The sequence below is a fragment of the Labrus bergylta genome, chromosome 11 (assembly GCF_963930695.1).
Source record: "Labrus bergylta chromosome 11, fLabBer1.1, whole genome shotgun sequence".
In the NCBI taxonomy this organism is placed as follows: domain Eukaryota; kingdom Metazoa; phylum Chordata; class Actinopteri; order Labriformes; family Labridae; genus Labrus; species Labrus bergylta.
The window spans coordinates 28,690,771-28,703,302 of NC_089205.1; the positions used below are offsets into that span (position 1 = coordinate 28,690,771).

Genomic DNA, 12,532 nt, shown 5'->3' on the forward strand with positions numbered 1-12,532 from the left:
TCTGCTCTGTTCCTTTGTTGTGGCTGCATTTTATCACCTTGTTTAATTACCTTACTTGCATCTTTTACGGCTGCAAAAACAAAAAAAATAACTAAGATAAACACAAGTGCATCCCTCAGGCCTGGAGCCGATGTGAGCTAATAAATTAACAGAATGGGATTTCTTCAAGAAATGGTATTAGAGAAGAGAATAAAATATTTTCCAATGCATGGAGATGTAAGTATTTCTCTGAAATGGGAGCAGTCACCTACTCAACACCCACACTATTCCGACATCAAACTTAGAGAAATATATTCTACCTTCAGGCACCTTGTTGGCACAATGTTTTATATCAGCAGCCTGTTCTCCTGTGAAGAAATATTCCTATTTTTTTTTTGTTTTGGGTGTACCCGCTTTCCCTCAGCCTTCCTCGTCAGCTTCACTTAGTAGATTCTTGCATTTCCCAGAATGCCATAGGAGAAACCCAAGAGAGCAAACATGAACAATCAGCTGCGGGGTGTAGTGTGTGGGTGGACAGCGTGATGAGGAACTGTAAGAAAATTCAGGGGAGTTTATTCAAGCCGAGAAAATGGAGAGTCGTGCCACTCACTCAGAAACAATCGTTTCATCTGTCGAGGCTACAGAACTCTGCAGATCATCTTTTTTCTGACGGATCGTTCCCGGTATGATGGTTGGATTTTAGAGAACATGTCAGAGGCTCCTGACTACATTTACATCTGCTGAAGAACTGACAATTTCAAACACTTTAGAGTAACTATTCATTTTGATTTCAAACCTCATTTGACATTTGTAGGATTTGACATGAAATACACAACGTTTAGGGGCGGCAGCAGCTCAGTCTGTAGGGACATTGACTGAGGATCACTGGTTCAAATCCTGGTACAGACCAAAGAGTGGAGATTGGGTCTTTTACTACCTGAGTACTGCTGAGGAGCCCTTGAGTCTGCGATCCATTAATTGCGAAAACTTGCAGAATGAGACTAAATGTCTCGATACCTGTCGATGAAGGAGAGTTTCACCTGTCGATGAAGGAGAGTTTCACCTGTCGATAAAGGAGAGTTTCCTCTGTTGATAAAAGAGAGTTTCACCTGTTGATAAAAGAGAGTTTCACCTGTTGATAAAAGAGAGTTTCCTCTGTTGATAAAAGAGAGTTTCACCTGTTGATAAAAGAGAGTTTCCTCTGTTGATAAAAGAGAGTTTCACCTGTCGATAAAAGAGAGTTTCACCTGTTGATAAAAGAGAGTTTCCTCTGTTGATAAAAGAGAGTTTCACCTGTCGATAAAAGAGAGTTTCACCTGTCGATAAAAGAGAGTTTCACCTGTTGATAAAAGAGAGTTTCACCTGTCGATAAAAGAGAGTTTCCTCTGTCGATAAAAGAGAGTTTCACCTGTCGATAAAAGAGAGTTTCCTCTGTTGATAAAAGAGAGTTTCACCTGTCGATAAAAGAGAGTTTCACCTGTCGATAAAAGAGAGTTTCACCTGTCGATAAAGGAGAGTTTCCTCTGTTGATAAAAGAGAGTTTCACCTGTCGATAAAAGAGAGTTTCACCTGTCGATAAAAGAGAGTTTCACCTGTCGATAAAAGAGAGTTTCCTCTGTCGATAAAGGAGAGTTTCACCTGTCGATAAAAGAGAGTTTCACCTGTTGATAAAAGAGAGTTTCCTCTGTTGATAAAAGAGAGTTTCACCTGTCGATAAAGGAGAGTTTCACCTGTCGATAAAAGAGAGTTTCACCTGTCGATAAAGGAGAGTTTCCTCTGTTGATAAAAGAGAGTTTCACCTGTCGATAAAAGAGAGTTTCACCTGTTGATAAAAGAGAGTTTCCTCTGTTGATAAAAGAGAGTTTCACCTGTCGATAAAAGAGAGTTTCACCTGTTGATAAAAGAGAGTTTCACCTGTTGATAAGAGAGTTTCCTCTGTTGATAAAAGAGAGTTTCACCTGTCGATAAAAGAGAGTTTCACCTGTTGATAAAAGAGAGTTTCACCTGTCGATAAAAGAGAGTTTCACCTGTCGATAAAAGAGAGTTTCACCTGTCGATAAAAGAGAGTTTCCTCTGTAGATAAAAGAGAGTCTCACCTGTCGATAAAAGAGAGTTTCCTCTGTCGATAAAAGAGAGTTTCCTCTGTTGATAAAAGAGAGTTTCACCTGTCGATAAAAGAGAGTTTCACCTGTCGATAAAAGAGAGTTTCACCTGTTGATAAAAGAGAGTTTCACCTGTTGATAAGAGAGTTTCCTCTGTTGATAAAAGAGAGTTTCACCAGTCGATAAAAGAGAGTTTCACCTGTTGATAAAAGAGAGTTTCACCTGTCGATAAAAGAGAGTTTCACCTGTCGATAAAAGAGAGTTTCACCTGTCGATAAAAGAGAGTTTCCTCTGTTGATAAAAGAGAGTCTCACCTGTCGATAAAAGAGAGTTTCCTCTGTCGATAAAAGAGAGTTTCACCTGTCGATAAAAGAGAGTTTCACCTGTTGATAAAAGAGAGTTTCACCTGTCGATAAAAGAGAGTTTCACCTGTCGATAAAAGAGAGTTTCACCTGTTGATAAAAGAGAGTTTCACCTGTCGATAAAGGAGAGTTTCACCTGTCGATAAAAGAGAGTTTCACCTGTCGATAAAAGAGTTTCCTCTGTTGATAAAAGAGAGTTTCACCTGTTGATAAAAGAGAGTTTCACCTGTCGATAAAAGAGAGTTTCACCTGTTGATAAAAGAGAGTTTCACCTGTCGATAAAAGAGAGTTTCACCTGTTGATAAGAGAGTTTCCTCTGTTGATAAGAGAGTTTCCTCTGTTGATAAAAGAGAGTTTCACCTGTTGATAAAAGAGAGTTTCACCTGTTGATAAGAGAGTTTCCTCTGTTGATAAAAGAGAGTTTCACCTGTTGATAAGAGAGTTTCCTCTGTTGATAAAAGAGAGTTTCACCTGTTGATAAAAGAGAGTTTCCTCTGTTGATAAAAGAGAGTTTCACCTGTCGATAAAAGAGAGTTTCACCTGTTGATAAAAGAGAGTTTCACCTGTCGATAAAAGAGAGTTTCACCTGTTGATAAAAGAGAGTTTCACCTGTCGATAAAAGAGAGTTTCACCTGTTGATAAGAGAGTTTCCTCTGTTGATAAAAGAGAGTTTCACCTGTCGATAAAGGAGAGTTTCACCTGTTGATAAGAGAGTTTCCTCTGTTGACAAAAGAGAGTTTCACCTGTTGATAAAAGAGAGTTTCACCTGTTGATAAGAGAGTTTCCTCTGTTGATAAAAGAGAGTTTCACCTGTTGATAAAAGAGAGTTTCACCTGTTGATAAGAGAGTTTCCTCTGTTGATAAAAGAGAGTTTCACCTGTTGATAAAAGAGAGTTTCACCTGTTGATAAAAGAGAGTTTCCTCTGTTGATAAAAGAGAGTTTCACCTGTCGATAAAGGAGAGTTTCACCTGTTGATAAAAGAGAATTTCACCTGTTGATAAAAGAGAGTTTCACTTGTCTTAATTCAGAGCACCGGATGGCAGTATGTTTGAGGTAGGGATGCTACAGAACACAGGGATTGATGCAAAAATATGCAGAAAATCAAACCTGTTCCGAAAGAAATAATGATGAACAAAAGTTTTGGAGTCAGTGTGCAAAGGCCTTTGGTGTCTCCTTTATCTCCTGGCCCAATCAGGCAGGTGAGAGGAGTGTGAGTGTAGAAAAGAAAAAAAAGAAAACAACTGTCCACAGCAGCTCCTATCCACAGCTTCAAACAACCATGAAGCCTGGGGGACGGCACGCATGTTGAGTTACTTCAAAAGTGTTCAAATCGAATCTAACAGTGTGATTGAATCCATCTTGAACATGTAATTCACCGTACAGTGCGTACAGTACAATGTTCAGCTCTGTTTGGAAGACAAGAGACTCCAGCTGCAGCTGCGGTAACATGCAAACTGTCAATGCAATGAAACTCCTGTGTAGCTGCTGATACCTGAGCTACATCCTGGTTTGGGTTTTTCTTCAGTAGAATGACAACACACTGTTTTTAACTGTTGTTTATTTGCCAATTTAAAAATTCTATGCTGCCCTAAATTTGAGGGGAATTCCATTAAAACTCGTCCATATTAATTGCCTAAACCCTAAGAGGATGTTTTCATCTCGTTTTGTGTCCAACAATCAAAAACCCAAAAGATTTTAATCTCAGCACCTCACTGTAAGACAATGCAAACCATCAAATCCTGTTACTCCATTTGTTATCCCTTTTCAATTGTATGATGATCACATCAATCAAATAATAATTTCAGCTCAAAAACACTCAAACCCAGTGAGTCAGAATCAATTAATTAGAACATTGATTATGTTTTGTTTGCGGTGGGATAAAGATGAATTTAAAATAGGTCTCTGTTACACGTTGGCTAAACGTAAACATAGATTTAGGCAGGTTTTTAAAGTGAGATTAGGATTTTATCTCAGAAAATAAATCCTGCAGGAAACTTCATGTTTCATTCCTTTGTTGGATTATGGAGATGTGCTGAATGGCCAAATGTTAACGCTCATAGGACACCATGCATCATAGTACCAGAACATCTACACTACATCTTCTGTACCTGTGATGTTTTTAACTGTCTATTCTTAATGTCTGCACTGAGCTAGAGAAAAGAGCATTCAGTTATGCTGCCCCCCTCTGTGGGGAACTTTATTCAAAATGACTTGAAACTAGCAGATCTCATTTCGCTTGAAGTCTTTGGCTCGATCTTTAAAGATCAAAAAAGGCGACACCATTGGACAGTGCCTGATGTGTTTTTTTGGTGTAATCTGGGGTCAAAACTTCTGCAGTTCATATGCAAACCAGTTTGCATATTTCAGTTTTTGTTGCTCTAAAGTTATTGTTTGTGAACTGTTTCTTAATCTCCTGATGTTTATTATGACGTGTGTTGCTGACCCTATTGGCCAGGTCACCCCTGAGGAAAGAGATCTTGACCTCAATGGGTTAATTACCTGCTTAAATAAAAGAGACATTTGCAATCAGTTTGACACGGAAGTATTTAATTTTGTCCAGAATGGAAACCATAAACAATTAAAAGTTTGTTTGGGTTCATCATCAACTTTTTTGATTCTTATCGACCAAACATTTTAATCCCTCTAACTGCAAAAGCAGCAGCTCTGGGTTTTCTGTCCCACTGTGGAGCTGATAAAAGAGGTTAAGGAACCACTGGAGGGAGGGTGAGAGAGGTGGGGGGAGAAAGAAACGATAGAGAGCGAGAGGGGGGGGCAGTGACAGGACGGACAGAAGACAGAGGGAAGCTTTAGGAATACTAATGAATGAATGATGCAATGTGTTGACATTTCTTTCTCTCTTTCTTTCTCCTTTCCTTCCCCCCCTCCCCGCCCCCTCTATTTCTGCAGGTAGGAGGGTGCCCTTGTTAGCTTGTCATCCTATTGTAACCCTGAAGGCCGAGGGTGATGTGACTGGAATATAAATTCTCTATAAAAGGACTGACTCTCTACCCAAAGACTCCCTGAACTCCCCAAGACGCTCAGGTAGGTCCTGTAATCACATTTTGAACGCTCTTATTCCCGATGTGGTGCGATTATGCGTGTGGAACAATTACCAGCAGAGCAGGAAACAAACTGACAAAGATTCATGTTTGATTGAAGGCTGGTAGAGTTTGTCGTCTTCGCTTGTAAATGGCTGTTAACTTACTCTGTATGACCTTCAGGTGGAAATGTGTTGGTGAGGAAATGAAGGGAGTGGGTTAACTCATTATGGTTTTATGAAGTGATGTGGTGAAATATGAGTGCATTGTTCAAGCTGTATCTGTTGGTTAAAGTAAAGGAAGAGATGTTCGAAGGATATATTGGGAAAGCTTTTGAGTTGATGAGGTTTGAAATGCAGAAAAGGAAACATGGGTGTAAAGAGGATTTGGGGATTTCAGCTCGGCCCACGTCGATCTTTACATTGAGTCTACTTCCTGTGGTACATTGTAGTAATCTGTTTGTGAAGATATGATCATTTTGATATTTGAAGTGCTGTTTTTGTGAGTGAAGAACAACCAAATGTTTTTTCAGTTAGTGCTACTCACACTGCCGTTTCAAGCAGCCATATTTACGCCCCTGTGACATTTCACCTTCAATCTGAATGTCGCTGGGATGTAAAAGGGGAGATGAAGTGATCCCCCCCTGTGTGTGTGTGTGTGTGCATGTCTGACTGTGTGCATGTGGAGCTCCCGCTATGCCGTGCTTCTGCTACCATAAAACACCAAGTCAATTCACAGACTGGAACGCCAATATAAGCACCAAAATAGAACGCAAATTGATGCGCCATGCTTCGGGCATCCAGCAAAAATAAAAGCCTTGCATATCTGTTGCAGAGGGCTCACACATTGAGGAAAGTCAAAACCTATCAGCTTCTGTAACCGAGCGGAGAAGGATCGAACAGTTAGGGGTAAGAATGGAAGGTTGAAAGGATTTTATAATGTAACTAATTAATATTAATTCACAGCTCTGTTAACTAATAGTTCAGCCGTCATCTTGACAAGATAGCTTCCTGGTACTTGTGGGCTGTGAAAGGAAGTTGGTGGGCTCGTTGGCTTGTCAGCATGCTGATGGAATCTCGTGTGACTCACTCTGGAAAGTCATCATTAGTGCTTTGAAAATGGAGGGCAGGTCACCAGCTCCATCAACCAATCAGCTCATGGCAAAGTCTGCTGGGAGAGTCAGTTTTAAACCGTCAGCTGGTCGAAGTGACTCCAACAAACTGAGAGATTCAACACGAAGATTTGGAGCCGAGAAATGAGTCACGGTTATGAAACTGCTCTGTTCTTTATTAAACTGTTGAAGAAGTTTTTTATGTAACAAAATAGTTCAATTTTTTTTTTTTTTTTTTGAACCAGGCTGTAAACATGTTAATCTCTGCTGTAAAAACAGGCATTTTTGAATGGGTGTGTATGTGACTTCCTGTGCTTCTGCAGCCAGCCTCTAGTGGACACAGTTAACATGTTTTTCTGTCTCTTCTGAGCTACAGCATCTGAAGGCTTTCCAAGTTTCTCACTACAGCTCTGCTCACATTAAACTTGAACTACAAACACATGACAGCGTCTGCAGCTTTTTGAAGATATACTGTACAGTAAAAGCATTCCATCATGCCTTGAAATGGACTGAGGTCAATGCACAACTTTCTGAGAATCATTTTCAGTAGTGCACATGGCTCGATGTCGACTGTTCCCAAAGCAGTACAAGTTATAAGAGACTTTTTCCCCGTCATACCTCACCTGGTGATTCAGCATGACGCGGTTAAATTAATCAACAACTCATGGCTTTATCCTCTGTAAACAAACACACCTGCATTTTGACCTTTGACTCACTACTGTTAAGTTCAGCCGTGTGAGCCCCTTTAAAGGATCTGTTTCTGTGTGTGAGCATGCTTGTAGTGTGTCACTATTTGTCTTCACTCCTGAGGCCTTAAAGGGTTAATATGTGATTTTTCACACTTAAATGTAGAAATCAAGTTTATCCTCTGAAAATAACTCTGTGAGTCATGACTGTCTACAATGGGTGTAACACCCGAGTCCCACTGTCTGTGATGTTTTCAGAGTTTTCAGAGTCCTATCTTCACTTTGTTTACATCGCCTGGATAGCCGGCTGACTCCTCCCCTCGTGTATAAAAGTTGTTTAATTGAGGGACTAGAGAAAAGAAGAATAACATACTGTACTCACTGCTTAACTGTGTTTCTAGATCACGCTCATTTCAGGTACATTTACATGCAGTGTGAAGATACCAGCATAATAAAGATCGCTAGCATTAGCATGCTAACACAGCAATGCAGCGCAAGTTGTTTTGGTTTCATGCTGGTGCTCAAGGGCAACACCTGCAAAAAATCAAAAAATCACATATAAAGCCTTTAATAAACACACACACACACACACATTCATGTAGACAGACCCTCTGCTGACTCATGCACTGCTGACGGCACCACCCTGTATTCCTGCTGTGTGTTTGTGTCTCACTGAACACAACTCAGTCAAATGTGTAGCACATTTTGTTCACTTCCTGAAGATGTGAATTAACGCGATAGTGGACAACATTTGAAACTGATACCTGGAGAGGTCGCTTCTTGCTCTGTGTGTTTAGATATTGAATTCTTGTCCTAAACGTGACCCTTACTATCTCTCCTTTTTTTTATTTTTTTTTTACAAAACTCTTAAGCAGCCCATTTTTATGAACTCAAATGTCCCGGTAAGCCTCCCAGCTGAGTCTTTTACTGGACTTATCCAGAGTGACTCACAATGGTGGCAGCAACATAAGCTGCAATAAGCTGCAATTCCTGCATCACCCACGGTACAAGTGTCCAGGAAGGAGCGCCGTAAGAGGATTGCAGGGGTCAGAGCCATAAACAAAGTTGGAGAAAATATTCCTGGGTTTGCAAAAGAAGAGATTTTTGTTCTGCACAACAGCATCAAGCCAAGGCATGAAATAAGAGCTAAAAGAGGGGATTAATGGGAGGAAATAAAAAAAAAGTTCTTTGCAATTTGTTTTTTTAAAGCGGCTCCAGAGGTAAAAATGAGCAGAGAATATTCACAAAACTCATTCGTGTTAGGGTGATTATGTTTGTCTTCATATGACAGACTGTAATCCTTGTCAGGCCCCTTGTGCTTTAGATATTTGTTTTAAGGTTAAGACTGGCACACACTCAAAGATTGTGAAAAATGTGAGCGCCCAATCGTGACGACAAATAATGACACATTTAGGGTTTGCAAAGAGTTATCCAACTCAGCACACAATACACTAACAGGCTCAACTATCAAATCTCATAAACTAACATACGACATTAGTGTGAAAAAACATGGCGGGCGACAAGCAGGAAGAATTGATGATTGTAGTTTTTGGACTCTTTTTAACTCTAGTTTTGTTTCCACCAATCAACAAGTTGGTCCTCCATGCCTCACGCTTGCTGTCGTCGTCCTGACTGGGTTTGTTGTGCTTCCTGCTTCAGTCAGCTAGCTTCCTGATTGGCTATTGTTCGGTTCCATGTGACAATCCACAGAGGGAGTGATCGGCTGTCATCGATGTTATCCCCACACAACAAGATTTCTGATCCTAAATATTCAGATTTCAAATCGGGACGGCCCCGATCATCTTCCGGGCAGATCAAGAAGGGTAAACTCATCTTTGGAACCATCAGATTATCAGGGCTTTTGCTGACTTTGGTCGATGGCGGGGGGGGGGGGGGGGGTACGGCCCAAAACTGGCCCGATTATCTTGTAGTGTGGACCTCGCTTTGCAGGTCTTCACTTCCATGGATGAAGACAAGTAATGGTAAAGTCAGAAAGACTAATTGACAGTCTTAACTTTAAACTCTTCACATTTCAAAGAAGCAGACCAAAAATATCAAACTTGTCTGAATGAATCTTCTGTGCTGCAGCGGGAGGAAAAGGACATTTGCTCATCACTCATGAGGTCTTTGTTGCTTGAAAACTGAGAATGGCAGATTTGACCCCCAAAAGAAGTTGTTTCTGCACTTTTCTTCAGCGTCATTCTAAAACCATTTAGGTTAATAAAAAAGGCAAAATGCTGTGACGTTTACGGGTGGAAGATCATATCAGCTGTTCTGGTTTATTGGCATAAAGAAATGCCTCATGAATATAAAGATAGTTTACCATATTGTATCTGCTTATAGCACTTTTGGACAGCCAGTTAAGACACTTTGAAGTCATTTTGTTCGACGTAAGTAAGGTCTTGTAAGGCCATCTTAATAGACATAATGCATAAAGAAAAATCTTATAAAGATGGAGGAGAACAACATGGAGGAGAACAAAATGGAGTGACAGCCCCTGACTCTTGCTCCTCCTGCTGCCCTGTTTTCTTTTTCCTGTCCAGGCAGCCTCGAGAGGACGGGTGGAGCCAGTTATTCTGATTTCTTGTATCAGAAGAAATCACAAATATTGCTTTGAAAATCACAGGCCAACCTCGCCAAAAACCTCTCACAACTCAACTACAGAGCCCTGACTCACAGAGCCCTCACCACAGCCCAGGACCCCTCTCACCCACTCTTTATTTCCTACCATCTGGTAGGAGATACAGAACCCTGACCTGGAAGAGGGCACGCTTCAAAAAGCAGATTGAAGCCCAGAACAAGCTTCCACGCTGACTGGCCCCTTCTTTGCTATGTGTTTTCTACCTGCTGCTATATGTTTTCTTCATATGTACCAACCGTGCAAAGCTGTGAGAACAAATTCCCCCCCTTGGGGACATTAAAGTATGTATTGGTATTGTACCTGGGTAGAAAAGACATAGAGGCTCCTTATGGCCTCTAAACTCAGGATTAATATTCAGTGTTCAGATTCCTTTGAGGTTGTTTTTGTTATACCTCCCATTAAAATATTGCCCCTGACTGATTTAAATCCCTTGTTGGTTTCTCTCTTTGTCTTGCTCACAGAGCCTATGCTGTGGCAAGGTGATGATAAAAGTAAAATACAGTGAAGGGGCACTCACATTAAGAAAGGTTTACTAGTCTCCACCAGTGATAATCAGCTGAGGAGAGTGGTTGTATTTCCTCTGCTGCTCCGGAGCTTCAGAGAGCTGTGAGACTTAATCATGCAGAGTGGCTCTAATGAAAGATGCTAACGAGTTTCTTTATGAGAAGAGTAGAATCTGTAGTTTCTGGAGGCAAAGCAGCGTCTAAAAATACATCTCTGGCATCCCCGACCTCTGAGGAGAAGTGTGATGCTACATTCTTTGAGAGCTCTTTTAATAATGAACGAGGATTAAATCATATATTAACTGAGGTGGATCCCAGAGGGAGTGCTGCTCCTGACTCCTGTACCCTCTCTTTGTCAGTCTATCCTCCTGTGTCACTGCTCCTCCTGCTCCTCGTCCTCCTTCCTCCTGCTGCTTCATGAGGTGTTTAATATGCAGGAACAGAGAGGAGGACTCTCAGCCTGTGTGAACTGATGATCATGATTACACATCAGGATGACGAGAGAGATCCTCTCCTCCCGACAGATCTCTGCTCAACACTCTTGTCTGTCTCTCTTTTATCCTCTCCACCCTGTGCAAACACACGTACAGATCGTGCTTCCATGTAAAATATTCAGACACACACACACACACACACACACACACACACACACACACACACACACACACACACACACACACACACACACACACACACACACACACACAGTCACACACTTGCCCTGAAAATTGAGTGTGCCATTTCTTCTCAGAATAGACCAGGCTGGGTGCAGCACCCACAGGGAGCTGGTTAACTGTGTGTGTGTGTGTGTGTGTGTGTGTGTGTGTGTGTGTGTGTGTGTGTGTGTGTGTGTGTGTGTGTGTGTGTGTGTGTGTGTGTGTGTGTGTGTGTGTGTGTGTGTGTGTGTGTGTGTGTGTGTGTTCTCGCTGTAATCTCCATCTGATTAGTGCAGAACATGGAATATGAAGGGGAAGTGGTCCTCTCCTGGCCAATCAGTGAGCACAGTGTGTGTGTGTGTGTAGAAAGGCGATAGTGTCCTTTCAGAGAATCAGTCATTTTTTTCTTTTATTTTAGATCCTTGGTAATTTTCTACATCATTTGGTTCATCCATTTATCCCCCCTGTGCTCTTACTCTTCTCTTTCCTGTGATACTGATTCACTGTGAATGTTGCACCCTGCAGACCTCTTTGTATTAATACTGTGCTGATCACATTTCACACTTACATTCATCCTCATTGTCGCTAGTAAGTGGTCACCTGTGTGCAGAGGCGCTGCTTGCCAAGAGGCTGCTGCTTGGGGCCTCAGACCAGTAGGGGGCAGTGACCCAAAATGTACTGAATTTGCAACAACAGTAGGAAACCTCCCTAAGGGGCCCCCATGTGTCAGCACTCACTCTCCTTGCATTATTGCTGTGAAAACCAAAGTTTGTCAATGAAAGTCGTCAAATAAAAACAGAGGAGGAATTATCCGTCTAAGAGAGAAAAAAGGAACGGGAAAAAAAGAGGAAGAGGAGTAATCGTCAAGACACTGGTAGACATGATGGTGATGAACGCTGGTTGGAGGGCCCCCAATTAGTTTTTTGCCACTGCATGTGTGTGTCAAACCACAAACAAATCCAAACTAGACAATGAGCCATACTTACGACTATGTCATCCAGTTTACTGTGACTCCAGTACAAAAAAAAGATCAAAAGGTTTCTGATTAAATGTAAAAGGAACGTCTGAACAGTGACTGAAGGTGTTCTGCAAGCTCTGTTTCTGCATCCCTCGAGAACAAACTATGCTCCCAACAGTCCAACTCCAATTTCAAACTGAAACATGCAGCGATGGAGAGCTCACAATACAATCGGATCGTTCCTGCACCAGGAGACCTGGCGGTATTCCTTTGGGCGTCTTTCGCTCTCTAAGGAGCAAATCCGAATCCACAAACTCTAAAACTGTCTCTTACTGTGATGTAGATTCCTGCATCAGCTTACAATCAGAGTCATTTATCATGTGAACGATGGACATTTCAACCTTTTTTTCCCTGCAGCATCTACACAAGAAATGGGAGACCTTTGACTTTCTCTCCATACCCGACTCTCTGGGTAGAGAGTCGGGAACTTAACAT

The 12,532-nt window shown here is 41.5% G+C and overlaps 1 protein-coding gene across 1 annotated transcript in view; it reads left to right on the forward strand.

The window, feature by feature from the left end:
- The window catches only part of si:cabz01090165.1 (uncharacterized protein LOC100333421 homolog), a gene marked incomplete in the record, with an annotated part of 351,393 nt that overhangs the window by 131,703 nt on the left and 207,158 nt on the right, over window positions 1–12,532 (forward strand). The window contains 1 exon segment of the mRNA XM_065960260.1: window positions 5,352–5,486.